At 37.5% G+C, this 18169-nt stretch overlaps 1 protein-coding gene across 1 annotated transcript in view; it reads left to right on the top strand.

Annotated features, from left to right (window-relative positions):
- Window positions 1-18169, top strand: part of sorcs2 (sortilin-related VPS10 domain containing receptor 2) — a 243095-nt gene that overhangs the window by 169570 nt on the left and 55356 nt on the right. The gene's annotated exons all lie outside the window — the stretch shown is intronic.

The raw sequence follows: 18169 nt of genomic DNA, 5'->3' as shown, positions 1-18169 counted from the left end.
AGGATAATTTTGCAGTTCCTTGATAAAGGGTTGGAACTCTCCTTTATCTCTATGCAATCTCCGAATTTGATATACCCAATATTTCCTCTTTCTTTTTCCTTTTTTAATAAGAGAGAGTTCAACAAAATTGTCCTCACGGTTTGAAGACTCGATTTTGTATTGTTTTGCTAATTTTTCAACTTGCTAAAGTTCATTAATACGCAACAGACTTTAGGTTGACGATTGCAAAAACCATGAAGATTTCAGACTCAGTGTGTAAGGAATTTGAGTCGGAAATTCTTGTACAATATCTGGTTACATTTTCTGCGTTTTTCGCATCCGTAACAAGCATTTTGAGAGGTGTCTTGACAATTCTGAGTCACCGTACAAGCAGACGCCAAAAATCCAGAATGTGTGATAAGCTAATCCATTTTGTTTTCGCAGCACAAAGCACTGTATGACAAACAAATTGGTGATGATCTTGATAAAATGCAGCTCCTGTATTGCTAAGAAAGCATCAAACTCAGTCACTGACATCTCGAAGTAAACTTTGAATCGCTCAGAATATTTCCGCAGTTCCTTGCGAATTTTTTAGCAACGGATGAATTATTATGCATCCGATTCAGTGTGCAAAGGTGTCCTGTGTAAGGATTTTAAGTCCGAAATGTTTGCATGTTAAAAAATAAATACAACCTTATGTTGTGTAAATAACGTTTACACACTGCCTCGGACACCATACTTTTTTTTTGCATCTGTAGCAGAATGGATGAACCCAATATTTCTTCTTTCCTTTTGTCTTTTTAAGAAGAGAGAGGACAAGAAAATCATTGTCACTGCTTAAAGACTCCATTTTGTTTTGTTTTGCTAGTTTTTTGGAACAGATTCATTAATATGCATCAAACTGCGTGACAAATTTTTAGCTTGACGATTACGAAAAACACATGAAAATTTCGGATTCAGTGTGTAAGGATTTTGATTCTGAAATTCTTGTACAATATTTTCGCATGTTAAAAAATAAATACACCCTCACATTTACACACTGTCTCTGAAACGTTTGCAATCCGTAGCAAGCATTTTAATAGGAAAGTTTGACGAATACGATAAACGCATACGAAAATTTCGGATTCAGTGTGCAATGACCTTTAGAATCCAGTGTTACTTAGAGTTAAGGTCCTTTCACACTGACTCTAAAATTTTCATAGGCGTTTTTCACGCACAGAACGTCACGGTGGCTCTGAATTGCCAAAACAGTTCTCCAAATGCTTGCTACGGATGCGAAAAACTCAAAATGTAACCCAAACCAAATTTTTTTTATGACTGAAGAAAGTTTCAGAAGGCAGCGTTTAAACGTGTTTGACACAGCGTGATGTCATATTTATTTTTTGACGTGCAAAAATTTCAGACGAGAATTTCGAACCTGGTTAGATTTCTTTTATGACAGATGAAAGTTTCTGAGGCACAACGTGAGATTTCAGGCTCAGTGTGCAAAGACTTTAAACCTTTTATATATAAATAAATCAGTTTGCTTTCTTTTTTATTTTTACATTTGTTTGGTCTGGCCACATTCAAGTATTTGAATTGTAAAACGCAAATTCTGTCTGACCGCTGGCTGTGTACAAGGTGTTCTTTATGAGAAAATGTGCCTTTTTGTGTAATGCATATTCAAGTGACCAAGTTTTTGTTTGTACATGCAATTTTGGGTATGAGTGCTGTGGGCTGTGCATTTGTCTCTCTCTGTGACTGGTGTGTTTTGTCCTCACTCTGTTTTTGGTGGCACAATCAGGATTTTTCCCAGTAGTATTGCCCAATATGTTCCCTGGTAATACAGCACTGTAGTATTCCGGAAATCAATAATGAACAAAGGATGAATGAGGCAATTATGATGACAAAAAAAGAGCAGAACAACACTGGGCCTCCAGTGGGCCACTTTTCAAGACTGCCTGGCAGAGGGGAGAAAAAGGAAGTGCATCATTCAAACACACTTACTGACTGAACATGACGTGACTGACATATGATTGACCTCCAAACCACTCCGTAATCCAACAATACTATTTCAGTGGCTTCAGAATTCTTGTTTTGCATTGAATCTGTCTTGCACTGTTTCTTTGTTTTTGGTGCATGTTGAAACGCACACACAGAGTCTTCACTGTGAGGACCCTTCCCCTATATCCCTGAGCTATTCTGGGCTCTTCTTGTTGATCTCTTAATAACCACCTCTCATTTTCTCAATGGGAGAGTCAAAGCGGAAATCAGAACAGTAATCACTCTGAAAGATGTTGGAAGACAAGCATCATACTTACAGGAAAATGCAAGTGTGTGTGTGCATATGTGTGTTTATTTTCATGTGCACCCCCTGCTGCTGCCCCTCCAAGTACTGTCATTTTCACAGTGGGTTGCCGGTGCTATAGAGGAGAAGAGGAGAGAAATAAAGAAGAGAAAGCAAGAGGTGGATATAGCGAGAGCATGTGAAAGAAAGTCTGATAGGGAAAGCATTGTGGAAAATCACTGGTGGCAAATAACAAGTTGTTATTCTTAACTCATTTCCACAGCGCTAGACTCGTGTATGTGTTTGTATGCCTCTCTGTGTGAAAAAGTACCACACAAAGAAATGCATTTTCATTTGGTCATTTCTCCAGCTCAAGCACAGTGCACACTGTATGATTTTGACTGTAATTTAGCTGTCTAAAACAAATTCCCGCAATTGTAAAAGATTTTTTGGATGTCTTAATGAAAAGCAAAAATGCAAAATGTTTCTGTGAGGGCTGTGTTTACTGGTGAGATATAGAAATGTCATTTAGCTCAATATAAACACTATAGAAGTCCAATATGATTTGAGAAATACAAACGTTGTGTGTGTGTGTGTGTGTGTGTGTGTGTGAGAGAGAGAGAGAGAGAGAGAGAGAAAGAGAAATGTTCTGTTTAAAATGCTGATATTTGTTTATATGATATCCAACATAAATATTTCATTATTCACATTATGATTGAACTTTCAACATTAGCTTGAATATGCTCTGAAGTATGAGCTGCAGTCCAACACTTCTGTCTCGCTTTTTTATTATTTTCCAGGCAAAACATTGCCAACATTAGAAAAAAAACTGGGTTTGTTCTGCATAATTTAACATGGAAATGAGGATGTCAGAATGGACGTGGACTGTTAGCTAAAATGTCCAGTCAGCGCTGTCAATCTGAAGAGGAAAAAATCAGACAATAAAAGAGTTCACTTCCAGAACAAAAATTACAGATAATGTACTCACCCCCTTGTCATCCAAGATATTCATGTCTTTCTTTCTTCAGTCAATAAGAAATTATGTTTTTTGAGGAAAACATTTCAGGTTTTTCGGCCTACCCTAACCGTCACAGAGTACACGCAGAGCTAGACAAGACGAGCAAATAACCGAACGTTTCGCTAGATAAGACCCTTCTTTCTTGGCTGAGATCATTTAGAGCCATTTAATGCTGCATTTAAACTGCATTTTGGAAGTTTAAACTCGCGGGCACCATAGAAGTCCACTATATGGAGAACATTCCTGAAATTATTTCCTTAAAAAACATAATTTCTTTAACAAGAAAGAAAGACATGGACATCTTGGATGGCAAAGCGGGTGAGTAAATTCTGTAAAAATCTGAACATTTTTGTTCTGGAAGAAAACTTCTCCTTTAACAGTTATCTTTAGCTAGTTAGCTAACTTAAAGGAGACATTGGATGCAAAATTCACTTTTACAAGGTGTTTGCATATAAATGTCTTAGCAGTGTGTGGACACAACCAACCTACAATGATAAAAATACACTCACAGCTTTCCCAAAGAAACCTAAATGGTCTCAATTATAAAGCCGTATATAAATATTATAACGCCGTTTTGATTTTCTGAGCAGTATGATGTCATAATGCTCAGGCCCCGCCCACGACCACTGACGGAATGTCCCAAATTAGCATATTTCAGCCCTCAGCCAATTGTACGCTGTCCGCCATTTTCGTAGTTGGATATAAAAGTGAACATAAAAGTCTTTATTTAAGTCTTTATTTTTAAGTCTTTTTTGATGGTAACACACGACTGAATACACACAAAAAAAAACTGAAGAGAAGGTGGGGTGAGCAGTAGCTCATTATCATTTCAAGAGACATGCATGAAAAACTGCTCGCTGTGAACAGAGCAGTTTTTTGACAAGATAAAAATGCTGTTGTTTTACACTACGATTGAGGAATTATGTTGCAGACATTTCATGAAGACCCTAAAGAATCATACCAACTTGTGGAAAATCTGCATCCGATTCCCCTTTTAAGAATCTGATTGCGCTGCGAGGAACACGGAGCAGCAGTAAACGTCTTATGTTATGCCATCCACATTGCAGTACCAATACAATAGTTTGATCGAAGGAAATTAAAGAAGCTCAACTCAAAAGCAGTCTGCCTAACATCTGACATATTCGCATTTTTAACTAAATTGTCAAGACACTGGGACACACCTCATAAAACTGGGACTGTCCTGAGTAAACCGGGACATCTGGTAACCCAAGCCTTTAGGCTCCTGTCAGCCTAATTAATCATCTAAATGAATGCAGCGTGAACTTGAATGGCATTTTCTGGTCTGCATTCACAGGCTGATGTGCAGCATGAGTGAATTGAGAAACTGTAGGTTCAGCTAAATTCAGCTTCAGCCTGAGCATCAAATGGAAACCTGTTGTTGATAGAGTATGCTTTTATTGGTACACAGCGCAGACTCCTTCAAATAATATGAAGGCAAACATACAGTAGCTTCACTCACAGCCTCAACACCATCACCTTGACTGACTGATCCCTAGCTCTCTTCTGTCGTATCTACATTGGTGTTGTGGTTCACTGCATAATATCGTTAGTGAAGCAAACCAAAGATGACATGCACCAACATTAACAGAAATGAAATGTTGCTACATGCAAATTTTTATCTCAGTTTCCATTTTGATTTTTCTGTTGGAAGCCAAACCAATTCCATATTCCATTACCGCTAGTGGTTTAGCACTTAGTTCTCGAGTAATGCTGTTAGTTTGTGTCCTCAGGGGCACTATTTATTAGAGATGCACCGATCGATCGGCATCCGATCGCAATCGACCGATAGGGGCGCTATCGGTTTTGATCGGAGTTCTCAAAATAGATCAGAGCAGGCCGATCAGATGACGTTTACAACAACAAACAGCCGCCAGAGCACGCATTCCCACTTCTCAGACTAGGGTCTCCTAATGGGCGCGGCTGTCTCTACAACTCATTAACACTGAAGATGACGTCGCCGGTGAGGGGATTTCCTCCCCTCTGGTCTATGCATCCCTGCCTCTGCTGAATTATTTTTATCCACGGTGGGGATAAAACGTCCCGCGAAGCCGCTCCTACGCCCCGATCTAAATCAAATTATTTGCAATACGCGCTTTAAAGTCGTCTAAATCAAATGATTCGCCATACGCGCTTTGAAGTTGAACGTACTGAATCAAATGATTCGCGATCCGATTGGAGCGCTTCAAAACAGTGAATCTTTTTGCGACGCAGTGGTTTACTGATTCTGAGTTTCCAAAAAGCTCCGTTGATACTTTGCTCACCTTCTCTATAAAATGTATTCGTTGTTTGAAATTAAACCATTACTATAATACAATGTTTTTATTAAATTGTGATCACATAATACAGCTTCTGTCATATTAAAAAAAATTCATGACCTGACACTCATTATCTGGTTCTTGCCTAAAAAGACGGGTATAATGCGCGTTGTTAACAGATTACAGTAACAGTTTGGTCAACCTCTCCCTATGGAGAGAGAAAAAAAAGTTTCTAAAAGCATCCCCCCTTCTGTTTTTTTTTTTTTTCACAAATTGCACCCTGTATATGTATATGTATGTGTATTTGCATATGTATGGCATATTTATTTTATTTTTCCACAAAAAGCTTGTTGCTAAACTCTAAATTGTGATTTTAAGAAAGAGCCTCCTGAGAGTTAAATGTTTATTATGGTGCACATGTGTGTTTTGCACATAATCATTTTTTTATTTTAAGATTTAACTCTTTTATTAGATTTAACTTTTTCCACAGAAAAACTAAGGTTCATAGTTTACAAATTGTGTCAGCTCTAAAAGAGTGAAATGTTGTGTTGTACATAATTACTGCCAAAAGACAGTTTAAGATAGTAAGCAACACTTACTCTACTGTATGTAAGCTGAGTCCAAGTTGTCTATGAGAGTCTTGAGAGTGTTCAATATTGAAATTTGCCTCAGCCTGCAATAAAACTGGTCAATTCATGATACTTTCTCATTTCCTACTTTTTATACTAATAATACAATGTCAATGTTTGTACATGAGACAACAATATTGAAGAATTTATGGATTTGACGCTGTGATCGGTAATATCGGGATCGGCAGATACTGCTTTTGGTGATCGGTGATCGGTGATCGGCCCCCAAAATCCAGATCGGTGCATCTCTACTATTTATATCCCGATCTTTCTCTGTCAAATAGACAGTAAACTGCTTCAGTCTTGCTCGGTTGTCTGCTCATGATGTGCTGGGTAATAGGTGTTTTCACTGTCATGGGTTATGATGGCTATTGACTGAAACCATCACCCTATCGTGGGCCGTTTTCATCATGTCATGAGCTCTGTGCGATTGTCAAACCATTGTCTTGTTGTAAGTCACAGAACAGTGTGATCCTTAAAGAGATTGTTCACCCAAAAATTTAATTTCTGTCATTATTTACTTTACTTACTTAAGATATTTTGAGAAATGTTTCACATACATACAGTGTTATACACACACATATGTGACCCTGGACTCTGGAGTAGCACGGGTGTATTTGTAGCAATAGCCAAAAATACATTGTATGGGTCAAAATTTTTCTTTTATGCCAAAAAACATTAAGATATTAAGTAAAAATCATGTTCCATGAAGATGTTTAGCAAATTTACTACCGTAAATATATCAAAACTTACACTATATGTGTTGCTAAGAACTGCACCCTCAGATACCAGATTTTTAAATAGTTGTATCTCGGCCAAATATTGTCCTGTCCTAACAAGCCATACATCAGTGGAAAGTATATTTATGTATAAATCTCAGTTTAAAAAAATTGTAGTCCATTTCAAATAATCCTATAACACACGTTTGGAGTAAAAATATGTTGTTATTCTCTTGTCTGTTTTATAATTTCTTTTTAGGTCAAGAATGGAAAGCAGAACTCTTGATGTAATTGACTTGCATTATCAGCACCATGTGTGCCCTCTGCGATTGTATGTAACATCCTAATATCCACGTGTGGGAAAAATACCTCTCCCAGGGTTCTTTCTCTGTATCTGCTTCTCTTGTCCTCGCTCTCATCTCTTCTAGACACTGGCAAAAGTTCCTCTGCCTTGTTTCTATTGACATGCGGTAATCCGTTTACAGCTGTTCGCTACAGCTGTGAAAATACAAGAACATGTGCCATCTTTCCCTCCACACCCACAGACATTAAGAATAAATAAGGCAAGTGAGAACGAATGAGAGGACCGAGAGAGCTAGAGTTTGACTAATGATGTTTCTACGTGAGCTAAATTCCCCCATTATTGACACAATAGGTAATTATTCCACCTATTCCTTTCCTTCAAAATGAGCAAGAATGTTTGAATTGGATCGTCTCCCACTCACTTGACTGGTGAGGAGTGCCTGAGGACAGCGGTCTCCACGGATACCACATGGTAACCAGGGTAACCTGGCCTTTGACACTAGATCAGTTTTCAGAGGAAATGGGTCGAACCTTTGGCGTGGAAAGGAGGGTCTCTGTCGCCTCTTACATGGTGTTATTGCGGAGCTGTAACTGCAATCACATTTGGTTAATCATGTTTGGTTAACATTGCACACATTAGTTTAACTTTGAGCGTCGTCTCTTTTTTTGAGTATGTGTTTTGGAGCGTTATCCTGCACACAGTCCAACACAGAAGCCGCTTTGTCCTCTTTCAGGGTGAATCATTCAAGTGCATCCTCACTTTTTTTTTCAGAAGAGCTCTCCATCTTCGTCAACACTTGGCTTCCTGCTTAAAATGAGAACCCTCATGTTCAAATCCTTTAAGACCTTCGTTCAGAACACAATTTAAGATCATTTTAATGAAATCCAGGACCCTCCATAGACAGCAACGCAACCACTATGTTCAAAACCCAGAAAGGATGTTGTTAAAATAGTTAAAATGACATCTGTGGTTCAATCGTAATGTTCAAATTGATCTCATGATGAAAACATACCTACGGGAACTTTTTCTCAAAATGCGAAACATTTACCGCATGTAGGCTACATTTTGTGAACTATTCAGTGTGAAATGACCACTGAGTGCTGCTTAAAAATGTTCCTTTTTCCCCTGAACAGATGAATGTACGGTTTATGTGACGTTGGTTTTGAACATGTCACCGCAGTTCTGACTTGAAATGTCTGTTGAGTGGTGCTATAACTCTAATGCTCCGTAATGTTTTAAAATAACCATCTGCACTACACCTAAACCTACCCGATAATATGAACAAAAGTGAATGTGACGTAAAAAACAAAATCGCAAGCATGCCGTTTTAGCTTGTTTCTAGATCTCTCATTTTTCAGCTGTTTTATCATGAGTCATGTTTTTCATTGGATTCGTACCCAAGATTTCTGCATCCTAAGTCTAATTCTGTGCCAGCTGAGCTACCGAGCAAGCTTGTTACATCTGGAAAACAAAACATATAAAGCTGTAATTGAAAAATTGTCCGTCAGTTACGTAATTCTTTGATCACTGATGGAAAAATCTGAAGGCCGTCCATTGTCACTTTGACAGATTATACAGAGGGGGATCTATTGGAAATTGTAACTGTAATTCCCACCCCTGTTTAGTTGGTAGCAAATGTGTGGCAGCAGAGAACAGAATAAAAATTAAATTGTCACAAATCTTTTGCTATGCGTTTGATTACGCACAGGCGAGTACCCAGTTTAAGCTACAGCGATCTATTACGCCACATTAAAGAGCGCCAAAACGGTATTTATTGCTTGAATTTCCAAATGAAATGGACAGAATTTTAAAATTTGAAACTTTGTTAAAAGTAACAAAACACAAAGCTTAGCCTATTGCGATTTATTAAATAGGAGGTGCACTATGTACAGTTCATTCATCAATCAAAAACAGCATTGACCAAAAGATCGATGTTGGTTCATAAAAATGAGAATCTGTTAAAATCAATAAATATTTTTTTTTTACCCAGCCCTAGCGTATGTTGTTGTTTTTAGTGTCCTTTGCTGTCACTGCGTGGTGTGGTGTTGAACATGAAAAGTGACGCACAGTCATCTGTTCTCTTCAAAATAAATGCCTATATCGTCCTGTAGGTTCATGCTTAAAAATGAAAATGTGAACAAAAATAAAAGCATTAATATGAAAATTAAAATGACAGTAAAAATAGATTATGACAAAATTTTTATGACCCTGTCCGTTAAAATGACGGATAGTGTTAAAGTCTAACGCAACCTCTGCTGTAATCATAACTGTGTACGAAAACGATTACAAGCACTCACTGTTTTACCACCTCTTGTGTTCATATCTGTTGGAAAATGCGGTGATATGTACTTACTGGTACATATTTTGCGTCTTGCGAAAAAGTTCCCACAGGTACATTTTAGTCATGAGATCAGGTTGTAGGCAATGTTATGAAGCTACGAGAATACATTTTTTGTGCGCAAAGAAAATAACAATAGTCGACTAACTGTTAGTCTATGAGAAGAGGCTTGGTCGACCAAAATTTTATTAGTCGCAGAAAAAAAATCCACAGAAAGTGGCGAAGACAGGAGTCCATGACGGACAGATCACTAACGGCTAGTCTGTGTGGTAATATAGTACATCGGGCAGGACATCCAAATGCGCACCTTTCAGATCAACCTCAAATATGGCTTTTTATCTGAAATATAGAAGTAGTAGCAACTAAGTCTGTGTGGAGTGTGGAAGCTGAATAGTAGCGCACTCTCTGCATGACAGATGGAGGTGCCGGTGCGGTCTTAAAATACATCATAATTTTTAGTCATACAGATAAAAGTAATACATCTTTTGAATCTGTGAAGACTACACTGTAACAAGATTACTGTGAAATTTACAGCACGAGGGGGCGCTTTAGGAGCGCTGAAATATTACGGTTTCCCTAGTAACGGCTGTATACAAAGCAGCACCGCCGTTTTATCAGGCATTATCCCCCGGTTTCACAGACAAGGCTTAAGCCTAGTCCTAGACTAAAATGTAAGTCTGAGCTGTTTCAACTGAAACAAAATTGCACTGATTGATCTTAAAATATATCAGTGCCTTCGTTTTGTCTCAAGATGCACACCAGTAATGTTTTTTTCTAAGCATGGTTATAAAAATGACTTAAATGTCCTAATTGAACTATGGCCTAATCCTGGTTTAGTCTAAGCCCTGTCTGTGAAACCGGGCCTACAGTCATGGCCAAAAGTTTTGAGAATTACATAAATATTGGAAATTGGAAAAGTTGCTGCTTAAGTTTTTATAATAGCAATTTGCATATACTCCAGAATGTTATGAAGAGCGATCAGATGAATTGCATAGTCCTTTTTTGCCATGAAAATTAACTTAATCCCGAAAAAAAACTTTCCACTGCATTTCACTGCTGTCATTAAAGGACCTGCTGAGATCATTTCAGTAATCGTCTTGTTAACTCAGGTGAGAATGTTGATGAGCACAAGGCTGGAGATCATTATGTCAGGCTGATTGGGTTAGAATGGCAGACTTGACATGTTAAAAGGAAGGTGATGCTTGAAATCATTGTTCTTCCATTGTTAACCATGGTGACCTGCAAAGAAACGCGTGCAGCCATCATTGCGTTGCATAAAAATGGCTTCACAGGCAAGAATATTGTGGCTACTAAGATTGCACCTAAATCAACAATTTATAGGATCATCAAGAACTTCAAGGAAAGAGGTTCAATTCTTGTTAAGAAGGCTTCAGGGCGTCCAAGAAAGTCCAGCAAGCGCCAGGATCGTCTCCTAAAGAGGATTCGACTGTGGGATCGGAGTGCCACCAGTGCAGAGCTTGCTCAGGAATGGCAGCAGGCAGGTGAGGCCAAGACTTTTGGAAGATGGCCTGGTGTCAAGAAGGGCAGCAAAGAAGCAAAACATCAGGGACAGATTGATCTTCTGCAAAAAGTATGGCGAATGGACTGCTGAGGACTGGGGCAAAGTCAAATTCTCCGATGAAGCCTCTTTCCGATTGTTTGGGGCATCTGGAAAAAGGCTTGTCCGGAGAAGAAAAGGTGAGTGCTACCATCAGTCCTGTGTCATGCCAACAGTAAAGCATCCTGAGACCATTCATGTGTGGCGTTGCTTCTCATCCAAGGGAGTGGGCTCACTCACATTTTTGCCCAAAAACACAACCATGAATAAAGGATGGTACCAAAACACCCTCCAACAGCAACTTCTTCCAACAATCCAACAACAGTTTGGTGAAGAACAATGCATTTTCCAGCAGGATGGAGCACCGTGCCATAAGGCAAAAGTGATAACTAAGTGGCTCGGGGACCAAAACGTTGAAATTTTGGGTCCATGGCCTGGAAACTCCCCAGATCTTAATCCCATTGAGAACTTGTGGTCAATCCTCAAGAGGTGGGTGGACAAACTAAAACCCATTGATTCTGACAAACTCCAAGAATTGATTATGAAAGAATGGGTTGCTATCAGTCAGGATTTGGCCCAGAAGTTGATTGAGAGCATGTCCAGTCGAACTGCAGAGGTCCTGTACAAGAAGGGCCAACACTGCAAATACTGACTCTTTGCATAAATGTCATGTAATTGTCGATAAAAGCCTTTGAAACATATGAAGTGCTTGTAATTATATTTCAGTACATCACAGAAACAACTGAAACAAAGATCTAAAAGCAGTTTAGCAGCAAACTTTGTGAAAACTAATATTTGTGTCATTCTCAAAACTTTTGGCCACGACTGTATATGTTTAATTTAAGGTTTAGGTTTAAGATTAAATGAAAATGCCATCGACACGATTCTGAGGACAGTCGGTTCCCTTCAGATACATTCATATAAAGACATCCATGCTGCATTTTGACTTTGAAACATGCAGCACGCATATATCATTGCCTTTTGAAGTTTAATCCAGCCCTATCACGATTCTTGTCTTTTTGTCCCTAACTGTAAAAGACCTTATAAAATTATAATTAAGACTTTTCTTATTCTGTTTAACGTATTAAAAACTTGGTACGGTCTTAAATGTGAACTGAATTGAGGAGTTTTTAAGGACCTGCAGGAGCCCTCTTCTTTAAAATAGGCCGTCGAGCACAGGCTGGTGAAACATTTTGGTAGCCCGACTGGAAAACACAATAGCTATTTTGCGAACCCGGTTGTAATGTATTATAATATCCGAAAGACAATCGATGCATTGTGACAGCGCATATGTTACTAACATGTAACCATTAAATAACAAACATTAATTATTTGATAGACGGAGGCTTACGAGATCTGATGTCTTTTAGTCTGAGGCCGTTTCGCCTTTAGTCAGCATTTAGTTTGTGGCGCGAAGCCATTTTAACTGATATTCTGACGCAGCTTGAGTAAAAAAACATAGTCCTATGAAAAATGTCTTTTGCAGTTTTAACGCCTTACCTGTTTCTGCATTTTCGCCCGTTTTAAAGCAATATCCATCGCGCAGTATCTAGCAAGAGAAAAACACATGTGGCTTCAAACGGCTAATCCACAAACACACACAGACGCACTTCCAGATTAAATTTTATTCAGCCATGTCAGTTCTTTACCGAAATAATGACTTTAGCAATAAAATGTTGCCATGCCTGAAAATATATCAAAATTGAATGCTTTTTGCAATAATATGCGAACACTTACCGGTTAATGTGGATGTCCGCCCGGTTCCACCGCTCCCTCTCACGGTCGACTCTGAAAGTTAAAGACGCATAACGTCTCGAGTGAAAACTGTAAATATAACAATAATGACAAAAAATATGGAAAAATAATGAGCAACTTTACCTTTCTGAGATCAAATTGGAAAAAATACGCCCATTACGTTGGTTAATTGAGCTGAGAGAAAAATGCCGATCACAACTACTGTTCTATGATTCACAGGAAAATATAATTTTACTGTAGAATTTCCCGCGGTTGTATTTTTACCCATGATGCATTGCCGATTTACAGCAACATATACATATTCTACAGTATGGATTTGTTCATTTTACAATAATAATGCTGTGAAAACTACAGAAATTTGTTACAGTGTATGTTTGTGTGCACTCACAATAACAATGAAACGCTGTGCTTTTGTAAAATAAAAAAAGCAACTTTCTGCACTTTCTGTCTCTGTGAACTTGAACTTTGAAATTCTGTATATTGTTGCATTACAGACATGGAAAATGTATCTATACAGAGCGAAATGTCTACCTTCAAATGAACTAATTCAAATGGAATACAAATATTCTTAGATTAAGTAATCCATATGAAACATTCATACAGGCACATCACTACTGTGGAGATCTCAGCCTCAGGCGTCACGGCCACGGAACGTTGGCTAAACGTCTGATGCATATGGTACACTTAACTGGAAACACTTCAGGAATGTCGAAGTCGTCATCTGATTAGTTGAATTTGATCGGATTTCCGGAACACGCGAGTGTCGCGTTTATTTTCGGTCCGCCGGGAAACAAAGCGCAGACTGATTTACTCGCGTTTTGCTAAAAGGTGCTTATGCAGACGCTGTTGTTGTTATACAGATTTGCGACGTTCGCGAACAAATTACTGACTTACTGCTTGTTCTCCCTCTTCTTCGTTAACTTTCAATGCTGGTTATTTCAATGACTGACTTGTTGCACGCCAGTGTGTTGTTGTGGGGGCATTTCTACACCCCGAAACGTGACGCTAAACGAAACGAACTGTGATTGGTTGTTTGACATGTCAGTCAAACGGCCTTATGGGCGGGCCTTGGCCAATTTAAGTTGCCATGAATTCCAGACCCTCAGCCGTCAGTCTACGCGAGACTACGCGAGACTACTGTGGAGATGACAAGTCAGTGTCGCCGAGTTCATCTCTTAAGCCAAAAAAAAGAAAGCACTAGTTTATCAGTCAATTATTAATGCAACCTCCTTGCTGTTTTTCCCTGATATTCATAATTATTATATCTGTTGGTGATCTGTGGCAAGCTTTATGCGTAGGCTATGTAGGCAATTAAACGCTCGTTAGTATTATTTATACGGTTTATTAATAAATGTGCGAATAGTAGTCGACTAATGCTTAAAATTAACTACTACTAGTCGACCAGAAAAATCGAGGGCAGCCCAACTATTTAACAATTTCTTCTCTTCCGTGTCAGTCTTCGCTGCATGTTCACGTTTAATTAATTTGTGTAAAGATGAACAAAGGTCTTACAGACTTGGAACAACATGAGGGTGAGTAATTAATGATAGAATTTGAATTTTTGGGTGAACTATCCCTTTTATACTGAATTAAATCAGGAAAGAAATAGAAAGTATATATTTCATGGAATAAAATGTAAAGTGAATTTTATTTTGTGTTATTCTATCTATTAAATTTATTTGTATATTTGAATTGAAATCTGTTAAGGAAAAGTCAGAAAGGAAAAATATCATTCAGTTTAATAGTACAGTTGTTCTGTTCTCTTACATCTGCTGACAGTTTATACATCCTCTGCCCCTGACAGAATGAATGATTCTCTTAAGTCATTGTTCTGGCTCACGTAACACAACATGAAGAAATGCCTCCATTCTCTGTCCATCCAAATAAATAAGTCTCTCTCCGACCTCTCTGTTTTCATTATTGTCCTGTCTGGAAGTGGAATACGGCAAAATAATCTCGCCATTCTCAGGGTTTAACATGATGGTTCAATAAAAGCTAAATGAAATGGAAAAGCATTTTTTTTTCCAAATAGAGATTTGCTGATACATAAAGCAAACAGCATTCTATTTCATTTTGGGGAGAGTGAAAGGTCAACCTTTCATTTACCCCAACTTCTATTTACTCCTCTGCTTCTCTCTCTCTCTCTCTCTCTACCACCCCAGTGTTATCCCTATACTGTGTGTGCAGCCATCAGGATTTAAATTGACCGTGGCTACACAAGTCTGTGGCCTCCAAAATAACTGCCGCATTTATCCATGAATCATCAGAGTTGAATAACAGCAGCCATTTTATCATTATGAGGATGCATATTTTGTCCTTTGCGGCCCAAATTAAGCATCTGAATCCAAAGCCATTTCCCCCATTTTAGACGTATCTGTGTCAGACAAACAAATTGAAATGCCAGTTACTCATGCAGCACAATGCCTAATGGATGATGACAGTGCAAGTGCAGCTATTCAGACGTGTACCTGTGAATGTGCAGCCGTTTGATTTCACCCACGGTGAGTGCTAGGAATATTACTGGCAAAGTTTGTGTTTGCTTTTTAATCCCCACAATCCTTCAGAGGAGAGAGGTCCTGCATTTATAATAATCAATCAGACATGCTGAAAGGGTTGAGCATGCACAGCCCCGTCCAAAAAATATTAGCTAGTGTGCTTCTCTGCCAAGACATACAGAGTCTGGTCTTAAACTATTTGCTTAATGCCTCTGAGATCAGCACGGCACAGGAAAAGGTGTAAAACATTTCATGGTGAAAATTGTGTCGTACAGCTTGAGGTTAATAATGTAACTAGAAGTCATTCACTGCAGTGTTTTATGTTCACCTAAATCCTAGCTGTAGTTTTGATAGTAGGTAAATGGTCACAGAGGGCTAGTCTCGTGTAGGGTTGACCTTTTGCGATCGAGTAGCCCTGTTCTTTTATAGTCGTGCCCTTGAGCAAACGACACTTAGCCTCTTGCTGCTCCAGAGGTGCTGTTGCCGTAATTAATGTAGCAGATGATGAAAATGGTCTGCTAAAGGGCAAAGTTATAATCTCTGTCTTCATATGTGAGCTCTCAGCGTGTATGAGGTAGGACTCTAAACCAAGAGCAGCTTTTTACCGGAACTGAATGATTTTCATGACGGTCTGTTCTGCTAATGGTTCTTTTATGTTCATTGTTCCGTGTTCCCTGTGTTACTATTCAGAATGAAACATAGAGCGTGACCAGTGGAGTTCAGTTGCAAAGAGAAAAACTCATATACAACCTGGTTCTTTTTAGTGAATCACAAATACACATAAACAGTGAAGTCCAATTCCTGAGTTAATAATATTTTAGTTGTTTTGTTTTTGTTTTTTCACAGACGCTAATGAATTGATAGCGCTTTACCAACAAGGTTTCATTTGTGAACATTAGTTAGCTACAGTAGGTACACTGCCATTCAAAAGTTAAGATTTTTAATCTTTTTTAAAGAAGTATTTTTTGTTCATCAAGGCTGTGTTTGATTAAAAATACAGAAAAAATCATCATTACTCCAGTCTTCAGTCTTTTTTTTTTTTTTTTTTACCTGTGATACTTTTTTTCAGGAATCAATGATGAATGAAACATTTCTTTGAAAGAAATGTATACTTTTCAGAATTAATACTGTATTTCAGCAAGGATGTGTTAAATTGATAAAAAGTGATAGTTAAGACATATGTGACCCTGGACCACAAAACCAGTCATAAGGTAAAATTTTACAAAACTGAGATATATACATCATATGAAAGCTCAATAAATAAGCTTTCTATTGATGTATGGTTTGTTAGGATAGGACACTATTTGACCGAGACACATCTATTTGAAAATCTGGAATCTGAGGGTGCAAAGATATCAAAATACTGAGAAAATCACCTTTAAAGTTGTCCAAATTAGGTTCTTAACAATGCATATTACTAATCAAAAATTACATTTTGATATATTTATAGTAAAAAATGGAATATAAAGTCGGCAACACCTAAGCTCCAAAAGTATCAAAAATATTTATTATTAAAACAACTTTCGCATAGCGTGTGTTACGTTTCGAGCACACAGGCTCTTCATCAGACAAATTGACTACTCATGTGCATCCCTTTATATCTCCAGGTGATCATAATCACGTCAAAACACCATGTGACTAACAAATAAATCGACTACAATAAATTTACATGCAAAGATATATAAAGCTATGCAAAATACAACAATTAATGTACACTTCAATAAACACTTTTCTTAATTTTATACCTGCAAGTATACATCCAAATAATAACATTAATCACACCAAAACCTTTTGATATATTCAATACATAAACATTATGTACATTATAATAACAATAAAAAACAATACATACATTATGTATTGAATATATCAAAAGGTTTTGGTGTGATTAATATTATTTGGATGTATACTTGCAGGTATAAAATTAAGAAAAGTGTTTATTGAAGTGTACATTAATTGTTGTATTTTGCATAGCTTTATATATCTTTGCATGTAAATTTATTGTAGTCGATTTATTTGTTAGTCACATGGTGTTTTGACGTGATTATGATCACCTGGAGATATAAAGGGATGCACATGAGTAGTCAATTTGTCTGATGAAGAGCCTGCGTGCTCGAAACGTAACACACACTATGCGAAAGTTGTTTTAATAATAAATATTTTTGATACTTTTGGAGCTTAGGTGTTGCCGACTTTATATTCTATTTTTTACTTGTTGCTTTTTGGTCGAGCACCCTTTTGAGACTGATGTGCGTGCTTTTGTTTCATTTTTCTTCGATATATTTATAGTAGGAATTTTACAAAAAATCTTCATGGAACATGATCTTTACTTAATTTCCTAATGATTTTGGGCATAAAAGAAAAATCTAACATTTTGACCCATGTAATGTATTTTTGGCTATTGCTACAAACATACCCCAGCGACTTAAGACTGGTTTTGTGGTCCAGGGTCACATATTGTAAGAAAAGATTTCTAATTTGAATAAATGTTGTTCTTTTTAACTTTTTATTAAAAAAAAAAAAACTTTTATCTCAAAAAATATTAAGCAGCACAACTGTTTCCAATGTTGATAATAAATCAGCATATTAGAATAATTTCTTATGTAATGGCTGATGAAAATTCAGCTTTGCATGACACAAATAAATTAGATTTTGATGCATATTCAATTGGAAAACTACTTTAAATTGCAATGATAATTCATAATATTACCCTTTTCTGTATTGTTGATCAAATAAATGGAACTTTGAGGAGCATAAGGGACTTAAAAAATCATTAAAAGTATTTCATTTAAATATAAAAAATTGTAATTGTTAACATTAGTGATGTAACAT

This window comes from Garra rufa, chromosome 3 (assembly GCF_049309525.1).
Source record: "Garra rufa chromosome 3, GarRuf1.0, whole genome shotgun sequence".
Classification (NCBI taxonomy): domain Eukaryota; kingdom Metazoa; phylum Chordata; class Actinopteri; order Cypriniformes; family Cyprinidae; genus Garra; species Garra rufa.
This window is presented reverse-complemented; position numbering and strand designations above follow the sequence as displayed.